This window comes from Teleopsis dalmanni, chromosome 2, assembly GCF_002237135.1.
Source record: "Teleopsis dalmanni isolate 2A chromosome 2, ASM223713v2, whole genome shotgun sequence".
Taxonomy (NCBI): Eukaryota; Metazoa; Arthropoda; class Insecta; order Diptera; family Diopsidae; genus Teleopsis; species Teleopsis dalmanni.
This window is the reverse complement of record NC_051847.1, coordinates 173,548,118-173,564,379: the sequence shown is the minus strand read 5'-3', so window position 1 is coordinate 173,564,379 and position 16,262 is coordinate 173,548,118. Positions and strand designations below refer to the sequence as shown.

Here is a 16,262-nt window from a genome sequence, read left to right as displayed (position 1 = left end):
CAACAATAGATATCATAGTTCGCGACATATCTTTGGTAATGGTTTGAATTATTACAGTACTGTGAAAGCTTAGTTAAGTGAAAACTGATGACTGTTTATATTGTTTTATTATACTGCCTTGTTAATAGAGGTTTCACTGTAGTTCTATTACTTTCATTCTTTCATATGAGAGGTAATCACTCTATCTTGCAAAGTGCACGAAATGCAAGAATGTTATACTAAAATTGCAAGAGTACGATTTCTGTTGCAGATTTGCAACATCAAAATTGAAGTTTACCATATCCACATTGAAAGCAATATCAAAACAGCTGTTTCACTCCTTTTCGTTTCGTTGCAAGCATAGCCCACATACATAGGTTTAGGTATAGCAAGATTGCAAGCAATTGCAAGACACCTTTTGCGTATAATGTGTTGTTATTCATTGCAAATGAACAAATGTGCAGTAAACTTTTTTTAATAATTTGATTTTGATTTTCATTTTATAAATCATTAGCTCTAAACTGAAAAGATTTTTCCCGATTGCACCAATTTCTTGCCATTATGATGTCAAGGAAGAGAAAGGATATATTGATTGTATTGAAAATTGAATCTTTCCAAAATTCACTTTGGTTCGAAATACTTCTGTGTATAAAGAGTCTCCGTTTGATTTGTGCTTATTATTTTGAGTTAACATGTAATAAATGTATTCTTTTAAAAAGAAAGAAATCAATATAATATAATATATACATATTTTGTTTTCGAAGTCTTATAGGAGAAATCAAGCCAGAAAATGTAGAAGTGATTAATTGTTAACTTCTCATGAATCATTATCTTAACGAAATAATAATCCTACGTCTGTTATATGAAGTTAGTATTCTTATAAAAAAAATTAAAAAAAATAAAAAATGATTTTAATATGTATATGTCTTTAAGATACATATAGTACTAAACAAAAAGGGACTGCATATTTTTCTCATTATTCATCAAGTAAATCAGCAAGTAGTGAAAATGCGTCAAATTAATGTTTGCATTTTTTAAGCTTTTTTTCTCTTTTTGTTATTGTAAACAGTGCGTGTGAAATGTCGCTGTTTGACGTTCCTTATAAGGGGAGACATTAAATGGCTAATATTTGTCATCGACTACGAACGAAATGAAATGAGCTTAAAACAGCTTCTATCGTGTCAATTAAATATAATCAACATTTCAACGGAAACTGAAAACTATGAGAAAATTTTAAAATGACTCCAACACTGAACACTGAGAAAATTGGCTAACAAAATAACGCAATTTGCTATTTAAGCAGCAACATTACAACAGTAGCTGCTGTTGGCACCAACAATCGCACAATCGTACAATCGTAATAGAAAAACTACAGTAGTGGCGAAAACATGTACCAATGAACTGCAGCAGATGTTGCGCATATTTCGCACGTAAACATGTGTCGCCCAAGAGAAAAATTTTTGTATTTTTTTTTATTTGAAAATTATTATTAAATATTAAAATTATTAAAACTGAAAGTTTTAATGGATTTTGTAAAACAACATTGTAAGTTGCAAATGTGGTGAATATGACATGCACAGTGGAGCGAAACAATGTAAGTCTTTGTGTTTGGTAACAAAATACTTTTCTGAATTTACATAAAATGACGCCATTGGGTCTGCCAACAAAAACATCTTGTAAAAGCCACAACAGCAAGTAAAATAATTATTCTTTTTTTTTTTTTTTATTTTATTTTGTTGTGAAAAAAATTGTTAAAAATATTCTCAATATCTTTTAGATATGAGCTATTGTTGGGTGTAGGAGACTTGTAGTTAGTGTTTTTGTATAAATGTATGAATAAATTAACCATTTAATTTATTTATAAATTATTTATATTGATAAAGTTTTATACAACAGTTATTTTTAATACCGAGAAAGAGATCTATGGAAAATTGATCTATGGCAATCTAATGAGCGATACCGAAAAACTATAATAAATATATTAATCTTTAAACTAAGACTATTTAAATCTTATTGATTTGAAAATCTTAATAAGGATTGTTCGAATGCACGAAAATATATGTAGGAAGAGGTGAAAGAGATATTTATTTGTAACTTTATATAAGTCAAATTATTGAAATCTATTGAGTTCTATAATTCTATGCATATAAGGTGCTTCAGATTTATATAGCATAAAAACGGGATATGATGTTTTGGCTTAAGATATGAGAAAACCATATAAGAGGATTCTCTCTCTCTCCTTTTAATATTTACTAAGGCACAAAATCTTTAAGAAAAATCTGAGCACTTTATTTAAATAATTTATTTTTACCAATTTTTACTGCATTAAATATCATTTAATCTGTTATATGTCCTTGCTAAAGTACAGAACTGACACATATGCATTGATAATGTTATCAATTAGCTAATCGGCAATATAAACAAGATTATTATTTGAAAAAGTTTTGGTATCGAGTTAATGGTCAAATTAATTTGAGATTTCGATATTAGCAGTCATTTCGATATTAGCATATCTAATAGCATATCAATGTTGTTAGTAATCCAGTAGTACTAACCACAATGTTACTATTATCAGCATGTTTAATAGCATATCCATGTTGTTAGTAATCTATCAGTACTAACAACAATATCACTACTGGCAGCGAAATTGTTTAACCTTCTTTCATATCAGAAGATACCAAAATAATCATTATGTCTTTAGGCAATGATGCATCATTCTTTATGCATCTTTGAGTTGTAAGTCTCCTATAACGAGTTTTTTTCCATAATGGGAACAGCGTTTGTATTATTGAAATAGCGCCAATAAAGTTACGTCAAGTTTATCTTCTATCGGAAAAATGAGTTCATAAATGATAACGAATTAAGACGAAATCAAAACAGAACATATGAAGTAGTGAAACTGGATGACCTAAGCCACTTAATAAAATATATCTGAACTATATAGAAAGCTTTACTTTAAGGTAATAATCGCTATACTTGTATATATATATATAATACCTATGTGTATTTTATAATCATTACTTTTTTTTATTCAACTCAGATAGTTAAAAGGATTTGCAGAGAAAATTTTTTTATTGCCAGTAGTGAAACTGGATGACCTAAGCCACTTAATAAAATATATCTGAACTATATAGAAAGCTTTACTTTAAGGTATTAATCGCTATACTTGTATATTGTATATATTGTATATAATACCTATGTGTATTTCATAATCATTACTTTTTTTATTCAACTCAGATAGTTAAAAGGATTTGCAGAGAATATTTTTTCATTGCCACAAAGCAAGACTATTTGCTATTAAAGTAGCTCAGCAACTGTCAAACACAATTATTATATTTTATTATTGTGATTATTTTCTTACGGCATCTTTGGGAACTTGTTGCTGCAGCACCTGCAGTTACTAGACGCTTGTGTTGCTGGTAATTGTTGCAGTTATATGAGCGGCAATGTAATTTAAGCTTCATTCACTCAATTTGTGCAGTAAATAAGCTTAAAAGTTACACCTTCTCAGGCACCTAAGCTAATAATTTTTTATTGTGATTTTTTTTACTTGTAGTGTTTCTTGTTGTATTCTGACGCGATTTGATGGCAAGTTGTTACAAGCAAGAAAAAACAAAAAAAATTAATACTTCATTAAAAAAGTGTTGGTTTTTATAATTTCAACTTCAATTTGAGGTTTGTCATGAGCTGCAGTTTGCATATCTGCACTTCGACAAGTGTTTTGGTTTAATTGAGTTTCCTCACTACTTGGACTGACACCAACTGTCAAATGTGCAAATAAAATAAACTAAGCTTTTAGTTTTTAGCTCAGTTAATTGCAGTTAAGTGCTGCATTTATAACTTAGTTGCATTGTTAGACTTTGACATTTTTACCGAATTAACATTTTAACTTTTTTGAATCTGATCAATGTGGTATTTACCGATGATTTCTGCATACTTTTCAACAGTGCAATTTTTATTAATTTAAATGTGTTTTGCGGGTCATAAAAGACAATAGCATTTATTTGTTTGAATTATGTTTTTAACTGCATGCAACGGTATCAATCATGTCAATCGTCAATCAACACTGTATGAGTACGCCTAACTTGCCACAAATTAACCGCATGCAACACGCTTTTACTACTCTACTATGCATTATTTATCAGCGAAATGCAATTTATGAGTTGTGCGATAGTGCAATTACACTCAGAAGTGCTGAGACATGTGTGTAACCTGAAGGATTTTCACATTTTGCAGGTAATCGAAATTCCGTTGCCCATAGTTCAATGTTGCTGTTATTGTTGTGAACTGCATTCATCACCAAAAGTAGCGAGTAAAAGTGCTTTCAAGCAGCACTTCAGTCTTTTTAAATTTACTTTTGTATCGCTCTTAAATTTTTTTTTTTTTGCATACACAAATTTCTGTTATATTTTTCTTACGGCTGGAAATAAATCTATTATTCTTAACGCTTCACTGCATATTTAACACACTTTCGCTAGTTTGTGCCTTGGCTTTTAATTTACGATTTGGATTTTATTTGTTGCTTGATGATTCATAATTCATATTTTGTGGCAACTTCGACATGTTGCTGCAACATAATTGGATTATTTTTAGTACAGTTTTTGCAAATGCACGTCGATCGTCTGTAGTGGTTTTAGTAGTGCATATAAGGCGTTTTTATCTACGCCTACATTTATTTAGCCTTCGATGAGATATTAATTCGTCTTATTTTTTTTCGTGATATTTTCTTTTTGGACTCATTGCGAAGTGTTTTGTTGCCTTTAGGTTGATTTAAGAAATTTATGTTATTTTTGGGCAGACTTGTAAGACGTATGATATGAATGTTATGATTTATTACGAAAAGATGTACACTACTGTTTCAGGTTGTATAGAGTAGCAGAGTTGTAGAAAATTTTATAGCAGAAAGGTTAACATAATTGTAAGAGAACAAAATGCAATAGTAAACAGCGCGCAGAGTTGAAAAGTTGGGCTTAATAATAGGTTATTATGGTGATGTTAAGATTCTTCTTGTACTTAGGCGAGTAAGCTAATTGAGTTGCTGTATAAAGGATCTAAAAAAGTATTTTTTTTCTTTCTTTATAGTATGCCATGTGTAAGACTTTCCAAAAGCACTATGCTTTACAGTAAAAGAAGGCGTTGGTTAAACAAACGTCACATTTTCTGATTGTTCAAAGTCAGCAGGATGAAATATATCATAACTATTTTTATAAATAATTAGATGTTTGATATTCCATAAGAAAAACACTATTTCTAAAACAAGAGTGGTTAATAATGATGAAATTTAACGTACAAGTCAAGTTCTCTTCTTCCAAATTGTCTTCTTTAATTCTGGTTCGTGTTGGGCCCACATAAGAAACAGTAGTCTCAAACGATACTGAAGTATTAATATATCTTATGCTCATATTTAAGGGGAGATATATACACATGGTTGAGGATATGTAACTATTTTATTCGAATTACCATTTAAACAAGCAGTTAATATCATATAGTACAGTAGATGAGTACAACTTCGGCAGTTTCAAGAACGGCCGGGTATACGTCCGGCAGCTACTACACCAGCTCAATAACGAAGTGCCGTTCAACACGTCTAAAAGGAAGTACACAAGCTGATTTCTGGGGGTGACTACAAAAACAAAAATAGTAAAACTTCAGCTTAATATCTTTGGAAAAAAATATAAAAAAATGTTCTAAGTTTTGATATTAACTTATAAGAATTTATATGCATAAGAATAAGAATTTTTAATTTTCATTTCTCTGTTCCTCAACCGAATTTTATCAAAATTCAACAACTAATTGAGACAAACCAAAATTTCTCAAATACTTTTATTTAATATAATTTACTGACGTAACAATCTCATTTTCTAACTATAAAAATGTTTAAACAAATATTTTCAATATAATTTTTGAAATTTATATATTTTATTCCTCTACATATATTTCAGTTTTTTATGACTTCAATAACAATTTGCTTTAAGTTGACTATCAGTGGATTTATCTTATCCCTTTTGAAAAATATTATATCACTTTAAGACCACTGCAGGCAGTCATAGTCTCCCACGCTGTGGTTTAGTACTGAACACAAATTCGTGAAGGAAAACAACATAAATGTCATTAGTAAAAACAATAAAATGCACTTAGATACCCGCATAAAATAGACAAGATGATGAGGCTGCATATAAAGTTCAAGGTCTAACATGACATTTGCTCTTCAGACAATATATTTCGACGTAAGATACATGAAAGACTCCACACCGAATGCAGTGCAAGTGGAGAATGACTAGTGAATATTAATGCGACGATGACATAACTTTGCATACTCACAACGAGTTGGCTTATCAATTACAAATGCTGCACACGCTGCGGATGGGACCACTGAAATTGGCCAAAAATAACGTGAAGAAACAGAAAATATATCTGCACGATAAAAGCTAATAAATATTGTAAGCTTTAAAAGATAGATAGGTAAGCACACTAAAGCAATGACACAGATGTACATATAGTGACAATATCGGCACCTCTCCTACCAATGTGCAGTGCTGCAGTGCTGCTGCTACAAATCAAACTGATAAGACGCTTTGAGGATTGAGCACCACAAACTACGACTAAATGGAAAATTAAAAATTTTATAGAAAAAAAAAATATAAATAAAAATTTAAAACAAAAAAAAAAATACGCAATGCGTGTCACGATGTGTGCGTTTGCATATGTCAATTTGATTGCAGTAAGAAGTGCATGCGTGCGTGCATACATGCAAGAACGCGTGCATGCATACAGCAGACGGTGTGGGGAAGATTGTTATTATGCGATATTGATAGGTCAATTAATTATATTTGCCGGTTTTCTTTTTACTTCTCTTTAATCAGTGTTAATATTTTTATATCATTTATTTTTTATGGCTTTCGGGGTTTTATTGTGAGGGGAAATGCCAGCATATAAATTATGACCACTTTTAAAAAAAGTTATTATCACAAAAGCCAAATGACATATTAGCTGACTTTTGAGCGATCAACTAGTGTGCGACCGAATAGTGAAAAAATGAAGTTTAACTTGCAATCAGTAAAGTAAGTGGCATATGGGACGGCGCCGGTACTGGCTTTAGTTGGTATACGTTCTGCGGTGGCATAATTGAAGTCGCACCGTCTCAACTTGTTGGAAGTCAAAAAACATAATAATGACACTAAATAAAAACATATTTGTGCTTGATTGTTAATGTTGTTTTTGTTGTTTTTTCAATTCTTCTGTTGAAGTTAGAATAATTCAATAAAATCTTCCATTCTGTTCTTTTTTTCATTCTGTTTTTGTTTTTTAGTTAATCGTCTATTGAACTCAGAAACAGAAACGGCGGTGCTTTCAGACTTTCTTTATAAATGTAGGGCAACAGCGGGTGGAAGAAAAAAAAAGTCAGTCTAAAGATTAAAATGTGTTTGCTGCTACAGACAGTTCTAGACACTGTGGAGTAAAAAGAAATACTTGGAGAACTATAATATTATAAATTTAGTTTAGGTTTAGGTTTAGATATGTATATCTCGCGTATTGCACGATTATATAAATGAAAATTGGTCGTAAATTTACAACTCTTCATTAACAGTAAATTGGTGCTATACTCATCAGCTGCCTTTAAACCGATCTATACTTACGGTGTGGAGTAGTGGAACATTGACAAACGAAAATTACGGCTAAAAAGGTGTTAGATTCGGTACTTACAGATTGAAAACGCGGTAAAGGAGGTCCGCATCTTCGTAGGAAGAACCACGTGACCAACGATTTTGGGTCGTTCAGTACTACCAACTGGCGATAGCAAGCAAGTAGCGCTCGCACTGGCTAGCGAGGGCTACTCGACACAGCCATGGACAATTGATGTCTGTAAAGGCCAACTAAGTAATTAAGTAGCCTTACCAAATTTCTTCAAATAATAAATAGTTACGTCACAAGAAATTCAATTACAAAAAAAAAAAATTAAATTATATTAAATTAAGTTAAAAGATTAGTTTCTAGTCACAAAAATTTCAGCGCTAACAGCCTTACAAAATATTTTCATTCGATTTAAAAGAAAGTCGACTAAGCATCTGGCCTTGTAATACACCAATGGACAAATGATTGCATTAATGGATGTTAACATAAAATTGTTAATGTACCCACTGATGCTTAGATAAACTGGATACTTTTTCTAGTCACAGTATTTTTACATACGCTTTTCTATGCAGATTTTTAATTAGATATACAGGCGTAAACGATGTTTAATATTCATTTATTTTAAGTAATTGATTTCTTTTATGAATGGTATAAAAAAATCGTACATAGTATCTGTTTAAGTCAGTTTCCAGAAAACTAAAATTGCCGTTCGTAAACTGTAGCGCATGCGGAAAGAGAAACAAACGGCAAAGTCTTTGATCATCAAGTTTAACGTTTCGATAAAAGTTTCGGAATTGTAAATTAAACAGCTGTAACAGTGACAAAATGGATTTAATTCATTTCATTGGTCTAGTTTCCTTTAATCCGCTCCAAGTGCTTGAGAATATCTGACTTAGAACGCGATCAGTTAACACAGCAAATAGGTATATAGTTAATCTTGCACGTGGTTCACAGCTTGTTTTGAGGCAAGATTGTGTTGCGTACTTGCACACCTACACTCATGCAGCGAATGTGATGGCTTCAAAGTTCTAATTTTATAGACTTTTTACGTTTCCTTGATTGTCACGTCAACACAAACAATTTAAAAATATTTACGATTTCAAAGAACAATTGATTTTTAACTAGAATTTATCTACTCTGGAGTGAAGGAAACCAACTGATTTGTATGCGTTTTTCTAATACGTCGTGCCGCGTTGCGCATTTATATTAACCTTTTACAGACACTAAGTGCTCGTATAGAAAATATAAAAGTTTTAAATTATGAAAAAATTGAAAAAAAATGTATAAATGTAAATAAAATTAAATTAAATTAAAAACTAAATAAAAAAATTAAATAAAACTGCATACGCATTTTAAATGCGATCGTTAAGGCGGTGCGTGACGAGAAAAATTGCATTCAGCGGTACGTGCATGTGGACTTGCATGAGTATAACTGCATTTGCTGTCCATTGAGGCACAATCATCACTGGCTTTGTCATTGCGTACGTCCAGCGAATATTGTCAATTGTCAATTTCATGCTGGTCAATGCATTGCCGTGGAGACGTTCACTGGCGAACGCTGGCTGGGGCCATGGGTGACCGACGTACGACTAAACGCAACGTAAAAAGTGCATTGCACTCGCCTATTAATTGCATTTGCAGCACAATTCGTACGTGCGTGTAACGAACGCTAGCAAAAAATTAGCAATTGTCATTGCGGCAATATTTAATCATTGCTGAAATGTCAAATTATTGACATTTTGGCGCTGTTTTTTTGCTCTCGTGTTGTTTGTCGGTGCCATTGTTAAAATTATGTCTACAAAAAATTGCCTGTAATCGTTTGTGTAAAAGTCAAATTACAAGCAAAAACTACAAATTGCAAGACACTCATTCACTCACTCACTCGCACTAAAATCTCCAACTCCAATCATCTGGAGTTGTGGACTCCAACAATTAATCAAGCATACGTGTAGTCATAGGAAGATCGAAGTCCTTTTGGATTTTTGAACAGCAACAAACAAGTTAATTTTGAGGTAACTAAAATAGCCGCAGTAATAATATTTTATTTTGTTAATTTACAATTTTGCAATTTTTTGATGCTTAAGATGTTTATCATTCATAGGGGCAACAATGGAGCAACGTTCACAAGATACCAGCAAAAAAATACGAAGTCATTTAGCCAAGCCAAGACCAGAAAAAACTAGGAATTAATTTGTAAAGTTTGAATGCATGAGACGAGAAAAAAAATTAACAGATTTCATTACAGATATGAAAACTATAAAGACTTCAGAAAATATCAAAAAAAATAATGGAACGAAGAATATTGACAAAGTGTGCCAACAATAAAGGGCAACCTCAACTCGGTTCAAAGATTTCAATAATAAAGCTTGAAATAAATAATATTGTATATATAAATAATGATATAACACATGACTGTTATATAGTTAACATCAGATATTTTATGTTAACTAAAAATAGTAGTTAAATTTGATATAGTTATAAGTACAGATATGTGTTGATATAATATAGTAACTATTTATTTAACAAGTAATATTTTCTCTACATTTAAATAAATCAAGGTAGATATATAAAAGTTATTCTAAACGGGAAATAAATCACTAATTATGTGCTTCAAAGCGAATTATAGGGTTTATTACTGATATTAAAATAATGAGAGAGATACTTTAAAATCCACAATATCAAATCCACTAAAGGGTTACTGAAACTACCATATCAAAGAATTGTATAACGCAGATTACCATATTTAGTGTCCTTGAGCCACTACATCAAAATAACATAATGTAATACATAGATATATATAACTAGATATTAACTACCAAGACTTTTGATTTCATTTAATATTCACTTAATAAGTAGATACTTACTGCAACTTATCACCAACGATTACCTTAGCAAGGAAACCAAGAAACAAAAGTCATGGCAATAAGTTATTATTCCAATAATTTCTTAGTGGGAAGTAAGATCTATTAAAAAATTTGAGCATATATGGATGTATTCATTGTGACCTGCAAAAATTTTACTGTTAGTTTATAAAGTGTGTTCTGAACTCGTAGATATGGTTATGATATGTAAATATTTCAAGTATATAAAAAATCTATTTAAAAGTCTACATTTTATAGAAAGAGTACCATACATGCAAAATATTTTATTAAAACACTCTAATGTTTAAGAAAATATTACTCGATCTGGCATATAATTTCTTAAAACAGGAGCAACAGTTTTGATCATTTTTTTGCAATTTGCTAAAATATTTATGCTCTTGTTCAGCACTTTTAAAACCTTCCTGAGAAAGACCTGCTACCGTGTTACTTAGAAATGTTTAAGTTCTATTTCTTTACCACAAAAGGCTGGTGTATTATCGCAGATGGTTCAACACTCACAACACAACTGATACAGTCTAAAGGTTGGACAATAGTTTGGTTTGGTCTGGGTCTTGCCTTGGGCAGCTGGAGGTATGTGTGGGGTGTAGATACTTAAATATTATGTGAATAGTTCAATTATTGTAAATATTGCAGACACTGTATATAGCTAGATTTAGGAATTGTAGCCTTAAGTAAAAATAAAATAACTTCACATTTTTTTTCGAAAAAACAATAATGCAAACTAAAGTAGAAGTTAGTCGGTCGAGTGTGTAATTAATGTAAATAACAACTACATTAGTAGTCTATATGCTAGATATAAGTAGATATTTTTATTTTTATTTATTATAAAGAAATTAAATAAAAAAACAGTAAAGAAATTCAAGTCTAAACCTATTGTTTTACTTTTAATAAAATTTTAAAATTTTAAGTATATTAAAAATAGTTTAAAATTTTTATATAAAATTAAAATCCTTTTCTTATATTTTTATTATTAAGTAAAAATTTTAGCAAAAAGTCTAAATAAATTTCGAAATGTCCAACTGCCATTAAACCTAACATAATCAAGTCGATAAATTTTCCGGGAAGATTATACTAAGAACCAATAAATTCAAATGCGCTTATATGTATAAAAAATAGCTGTAATTTTACTGTGATTTTAAGAAAAGTAACAAATATCCAAAATTAAAATGTTCACCGGAATTTAAGCTGTGTTTAGAATTGCTATCTGTTTTAATAAAACTGAAAATATAGTAGAGGAAAAAATAAAATCCTTTTTACGTTTAAGCATATCTAAAGCAACTCCAAGATCAAATGAGTCAATATATAAAAATTAATTGAAAAAAGCACGGCTTAAAAATGTTTGGAGTATCTTGCATGCTTGTCACCTTCATAAATAACGAATTGTGCTTAGGCCTGAACGCGCGCGTCAAGCCTATTAAATTCCTGCTGAGCCCGTAATGAATAGAGAAGACCCGAGAACAGAAGTGCGTTCTACAGAATACTGCAGTCTACATAGAACGACAGGCAAGTCAAATGCTGCAATAGTTGCCAATAAAAGTGGCAATTTTAAAGTCATGCCTAGATTAAAAAGCAGAAAAGATGTAAGCTAAAGTAGAAGTAGAGCGAGAGGCTAGAGGAAGAAGCCAAGGAAGGGGCGACAGAAGTGTTAAATTATTAAAGTCTATGGCCAACTGCCATACCAAATCGTAATCGTAAGAAGCATGATAATATTTTCGTAGTAATCATTTTGAGCTGCCTTCTCTGTAGCTGCAGTTCTGTAGTTTTCATTCAATTCTTGAGTCGTGTCAATATATTAAATTGTGGTTTTGAGCCGCGGCTTAAATGGTTATACAGAAAACACAATTGCCAAGAATCGGTCGACAACGCGTGAATCATGCGTTTTTACGTTTTATGTGGTTTCTGCCTGCACTTCAGAAAGATTCTTTTGTGGGTTTTTTAATTGTTTCATATTTTGTATTTTTATGGAAAAGTATCCGCAATAATAAAAATAAAACAAACAATTTAGCGATTATGGTGCTTTTCAATAATGTCATTCATTTTATGATTAAGCCTTTAGTCATAAACTTGTATCGCGGTTACTTAAAGATACTTTCTGCATATTTACGCTGTTGGTTTTGCCTTTTTTATCGAACAAAACGCAACGATTGTGTTATTAAAAATAATTTTTTATTAAATTTTTAATGCAGTATTTTAATTTACTTTATTCGAAAAAATATTAATTTTTCTTTTATTTATTTATTTTTAAATTGATATTGTGTTAATGTTTGTGGTGATAATGTGATTTTATTTAAAATAAGTATTTTAATAATATGGGAGAATATTTTTTCTTTATAATTAAGGAAAGAAAAATTTTCTTAGTATTATTTTAATTATTATTAAACTAGATTAGATCTAAAAGGTAATGATAATATTTCAACCTATACATTTGTCATCGCTATTATAAAATTTATAACATCCAGAAGATGAACATGGAACAAGTATAAAGCACATGCTTTTAATAATCGTTTGAGCAAGTTTGTCTGGAATGGAAGTTAAGGGAGAAGGCAAGCTTCAAAAAGTTGGGCGAAAGGTCAGGTTTCAGTTATTTCTAAAGACGTTTCTCACATTATTTATTTATTCGATTTGTTGAAATACTATTAGCCAACATCTTGACTTTCAATAATTTTAACATCTGCGAGTTAAAAAGAGCTTAGTTGAGCACTGACTGCTTGTGTGAGTCTAATGGTTGTATGCATTTACTTAACAAGGAATTTCTATTTACTTAATTATTTTAGTAATATATTCTTAAATTGTATTTGTAGATATGGTGTATGTATGCTTGTATTTCCAAATATAAATGCAAGTAAATACAGTTTGCAGTGAATTTATATAATTTGAGATCTAGAATATTTAAGTATATCGCATTATATGTTATTGTATATTATCATTCCTTATTTAATAAATGTTTTTTAGTATAGTTTAGCCTCATACAAATATTATTTATTTAGAATTTGAAACTGTGAACTCTTTCCATGAGATTATAATAGTACTCGTAACTATAGCTTATTCCATGAATTATAAAATATACAAAAAGTTTGTATCGAAGTTTTTGTGGTTAGTAGGATGATAATTTATGGTGTGAATATTAAAAACAATAGCAACTGAAAAATTCCATTGCATGAATTCTCAATAATAATCAAAAGACTATGCTTGAATCAATAATTTGGATTTTAAATATTGATGTTCTAGGTACATCATAAATGACCAATGGAGGGAAAATATATATTGTGTTTAATAGAAACAATAAACTAGAACAAATCCTTATGTGTACATTTTTAGCAATACATATAGATAAGGCCTTACTTTAATTTATAATTTGATTTTGGAAACTGTACTAATAACAATCATTAATGGGTAGTTAGATAATAATGAATATATTTATTATGATTATTGGAAACAAGAGACTATGATGAATCTATTTCTGTAAATTCGCAATGATGAACTATAACGAAGTGAATATTTCAGTTTGAGTTGTAGAAACAAGTCATACTGAATTCTACCTGATGCTTGGAATTTTATTGACATTAAAAAAATTATAAGAAACTTTTAACAAGAACTAAAGTTAGTGTAGGGATTTTGCAAAACATATGGATTAGTTCAAATTATACGTGTTCATAATAGAACGCGTTCACAATGTACAAAGAAGTTGATATCTGAAAAATTCTTTTGTACTGCAAAGAAATTGTACTTTATAGTATAGTACAAGTTTTAGAACTTCTACATAATGTATGCATTCAAATGTTCTTTAAGTTTTACTTGAATACAGAATTGTATTTTTTCTATAAATATCGATTAGAAATAATAAGTTCATATATATAATATACGAATCACGTCATTTTATAAAATAGTAATATAAATGCTTACACTGTCTGAAATATTCTTATATTAGAATATTTTTAATATTAGAATTTTTTTGTCACATCTTACTGAATTAAAACTCAGTATAATAATAGAACTCAGTATAATAATGTAGTCATAATTAAAGTGAAGACAAGGACATGAACAGCGCGTGGTTTTGTTGAAAACATTACAAAAGCTCTTAGGAATCGAAACATTTGGCTAAGAATAAAAAATTAATCAATTCAATACAAAAAAAACAAAACAAATAAAAAACAAAGTATTTTAAAATCTTGTTATTCAAATAAACAAAGAAATAAACACCGTTGAAAGCTTCTGAAAGTAAGAAAATGTTCCAAATATGACTTAAAATTTAAGATGTAAAATAAAAAACTCCCAAAAAATATCTCAAAATCGTGCAAAAGCTTAACATATTTTACATGTTGCCACTTAAAAGCCATGTTACCACACATTTCCAATTAATAAGCCACGCTTTGTAATGCAAAGCTGGCATTTGTATACCTTTCATGACTTCACAAATCCATACCCCGTACCCGTTGTAATCGGTAGTTTGACTCTGGCCATTGACATCGAAACCGCAAAAACGCTTACAACCAAGTCAACAGATCGTATGATCGATTTTAGAGTGTGAAAGCAAAAATTCAAAAAAGTTCATTCAATACAACAGTAATAAGAAAAAAATATAAAAAATATGTATAACTAAAAAAACAAAAAAAAATATTGTATTGTAAAGATATTTTGAAATCGTTGCTTTGGTTTTAAGTTTAAAAAATCGAACTTGATCTTGAAAAATAAAAGACAAAATATGTTGATTTATTTGCCATCGAAGCAAAAATTTGTATGCAATCATCAAAACAGAAAAGATTGTTTTTTAATGCGAGTATGTAAACAGAAAAATTAACATTAAATTAGAGAAACTTGTAAAAATTCATTTAACCATAAAAACAGAGACTGGAGTAAATAAAAAATTTAGCAAATAAAATAAATATGTTAAATGTTTGGTTATTCTCCATGTCTAAATACACAAATTAGGGTTAATGTGATTTCGTCCACTTTTTTTGGATTCGAGTAATTTAATGAAATACATTTCAACGGAATTCTGTTATTGGTGATTAATCGTCATCTATTATTTACAGTGAATTTTTATTAATATTAATTTATTCGTCTAACTTACCTTTGTGGTGCTGGCTGATTGATTTCGAAAAACCCACAAAACAGCAAGTGAAATCGCTAATCTGCAAATATAGCAAAATGAACAGAAATCGGTAAATATCAAGCGATGACTTCATAGATTTAAATAAATTATATTTTAATAAATTTTAATAAAGTGCTATTAATAAAGTTGAGTTATTGCATTAGAAAATTTTGAAAGTAACAGCAGATCATTTTTATTGTTAATCATTTCATTAACTGCAAAATAAAAAAATCTCACTTTCAGTGCAAATGCAAATTTCTCGTTTATGAAATTTATTGACCGTCACTAATTCGATCAATTTAGAAAGTGACAGTTTATATCAGAAATAATTTCATTCATTCACTTTTCGATATAGTATAAATAAATCTGAAAGATTTATATGTACAACAATTTTGAGACAAATTATACTTTTAGGTGTTTGACTATTTTAAAAAGTATTGGCAATTTCTTATGGGAAAGTTTCTTAAATTAATTTGCACAACTAAAGTTATAAATGAATGAGTATCAGTGAAGATATTTACACAATACGTATTTAATATTATAAGAAACAATCATTTCGATAAATTTGTTGATTTAAAATTTATTGTAATTCTAATACTTTTAAACCAATAGGACATAGGACTTTGTTACAAAAAAATTATTCAACCTTAATTTTAATCGTACAACTTTTGGAAGTG

General features: G+C 29.7%; 1 protein-coding gene across 1 annotated transcript in view; it reads right to left on the bottom strand.

The window, feature by feature from the left end:
* LOC119676192 (probable serine/threonine-protein kinase DDB_G0282963) overlaps positions 1 to 15,627 on the bottom strand; it is a 49,726-nt gene extending 34,099 nt beyond the window's left edge. The window contains exon 1 of the mRNA XM_038087425.1: positions 15,565 to 15,627. The gene's annotated coding sequence lies outside the window, so the exon portion shown is untranslated. The remainder of the gene's footprint in view (positions 1 to 15,564) is intronic.
* Between the last annotated feature and the right edge of the window lie 635 nt (positions 15,628 to 16,262).